Source organism: Marmota monax, unplaced genomic scaffold (genome assembly GCF_021218885.2).
Source record: "Marmota monax isolate L192 unplaced genomic scaffold, Marmota_monax_Labrador192_F-V1.1 WCK01_AAM20220418_F8-fsc00016, whole genome shotgun sequence".
NCBI classification, from domain to species: domain Eukaryota; kingdom Metazoa; phylum Chordata; class Mammalia; order Rodentia; family Sciuridae; genus Marmota; species Marmota monax.
Window position 1 is genome coordinate 23,862,329 of NW_026695209.1, and position 2,865 is coordinate 23,865,193.

Here is a 2,865-nt window from a genome sequence, read left to right on the forward strand (position 1 = left end):
TATCCTTTAAAGATCAAATAATTTTTCTAAAATTCTGAAGCCAGAAATCACCCCAATCGATTTATATTGTGTCTGAATAATTTATAATAAATATAAATAAAACAGAAATAAAAATTATAATTGTTCACAAAACATAGATTTTCATTTACATACCTGACACATCCTATTGATTCTGATAATTGACTTCTGTGACTTGAATGTATCTTCAAAAAGAATGTGTTGGAAAGTTGATCACCAATATAACAGGGTGGGAAATGAACCCTGATGAGAGATGATTAAGCCACAAGGGCAGAGTGAATAGATTTTTATAAAAGGGGAGTTCTGCCCAACTTAATTTCTCTTTCTTGTGTACATTGTGTTTTCTTGTGCCTTTCTACCTTCCACCATGGGATGATGCAGAAAAAAGGCTACCACCTTGTGCCAATTCCTTGGTCTTTGAATTCCCAGCCTGTCAAACAGTGAGAAATAAATTTCCAGTGTTTATAAATTACTGTTTGTGGAATTCCGTTGTAGCAACACAAAACAGACTAAGACACTGACTTATGCAGATATTTAAATATCTATATTAAGACTTCAGTAAATGTCTCAGAAAGTAGATTTGGGCAAATTAAGCTTGATAATAATTCATTCTAATGGTTCCTCTATCAGTTAGCTTTTTCTGTCACTAACAACTCCAAAGTTTAGCAGCTTAAAACAACAGCCATTCATCATTGTTCAGGTGAGCTAAATGATTCTGCCAATTTGGGTCATCCTTTATTGATCTCACCTGGCTTCCTGCATGTATCTGCAGTTCCCTGGTACAACGGGTGGGTGCTGGTCATCTGAGATAGTCTAACACTATCTCATGTCTAGCTGTTGGTCAGCTGACACCTGGGGGAATGGGGGAAAGAAGGGCAACTGGACTATTATCTCTCTCTCTCTCTCTCTCTCTCTCTCTCTCTCTCTCTCTCTCTCTCTCTCTCACACACACACACACACACACACACACACACAAAAGATCTCTTCATGCTTGAACTGAGAAATAATACATCGCTTCCACCAAATTCTGTTAGCCAAAGCGAGCAAGGCCAGCCCAAAGTAAAAAATGGAGGTACAGACTCCACCCCTTTATGGGAGTAACAGTGAAGAATTATGGCCATTTCTATAGTCTACCATAGCTGCTTTGGGTAATTTAAGTATGTATTTTTAACAAGTTTAGGTCTAATCTCAATGTCGTGTATACATGTACCTTGTCATTGACTGACATTTATTTATGGATTTATTTCTACCTCTTAGACTTTGTCTAGATGATATTAACTAGCAGATCGAAGTATGAAAATAACAGCCATTCTGCTTGGTTTTGGACATATTTTAATCATGGCTTGACTGAATTCTTTGATTGTTGATTCACAAGAATTTCAGATTAAGATTTCTTGACGTCTATCCTTCCTTGACTTTAAGTTAGTTGAATAAGAGTAATCATTGTAATAGTAACGAAGTTGTGTTCATTTAAAAGTACTTACTCTATAGAACTCCGGTTGAATTGGTTGCTTAAAATCCAGCATGATAGAGCACCATAAAGTTACTATTTCAGCTTTATGTCGGGGTCCTTTGGTAAAAAGTATATATGTAATGATATAGAGGAATATAGCGACTTTTATGGAAATGTAAAGACAGAATTTTTATTTATTCTTCTGTTCAAAGTGCCAGAATCCTGGCTGAAGTTGCAGTGGAGGCCACCTGATTCCTGTGCCACGTTGTAAAAAGTCTCTCAACTTGGATCTTTTGTAAGAGTGGCAGGAAAAAAAATGAGAAGCATTTACAGAGTATACAGTTAATGTGAGTATAGATTACATGCATATATCAACACATATCTATCTTTACAATACAACTAATAGGATGTTTGACCCCCATGTGTTACCCAAACTTTCTGTTCTCCAAAATAATTCAATAATTACACCACTTTTCATTTTGTTACTGTTAAGATTTGGATATAAAGTGTCCCCCAAAACCTCCAGTTAATGAAGGAATTTCAGAGGTAAATTATTAGATTATGAGAGCCTTAATCTAATTAGTCCATCCTAGTTTGAATGGACTGGTAATTAACTGTAGGCAGGTGAGCTGTGGTTGGAGGAAGTGGGTCACTGGGGGAGTGCCCTTGAAGTGTGCATCTTCCCATGGCCCCTTCTCTCCATTCAGTTTCTTGACCATAAGCATAGCACCTTACCTCTCGTGGGCCATTCCACCAGGATGTGCTGCTTCACCTTGGTTCCAGAATAAAGGAGTAGGTCATCTGTGAACTCAGACCTCTGAAACCATGAGCCCCAAATAAACATTTCCTCCTCTAAAGGTATTTTGGTCACAATGATGGAAAAGCAAACTAAAACAATTACTTAAACCTGAAACCTAGAAATTGTTCTTCACATCTCCTCTTATTTATTCCCTGGATATAATAAATAACCAAGTCATACAGAATCTAATTCCCTAATATCTCTGAAGTCTGAGTTCACCTCATCTTTCCTCAGTTTACCCATTAGACGATACCTCCAGGATGGGAATGTATCCTGAAATATCTCCCTAAAATCTGACTCATTTCCTCTAATCCAGTGCCTCTGCCACTGCTAGAATGAATTCCCTAAAACAATACTATTTATTCCATTTACTTACCTAGGATTAAACAGTGACTCTTTATGGCCTTCAGGATAAAACCCAAACCCAAATAAGCCTGGAAAAGGATTTTACATTATAAATCCTGTATTCAACTAGTCAGCTATTACTTCAAGGCCTGAACAAAATAATGAGGCCACATTTCAAAACAAGGTGATGCACTATCTTGGTAGGGTTACTAAGACAGTGGCAAAACCAGATTTGCCACTCTCAATCTAC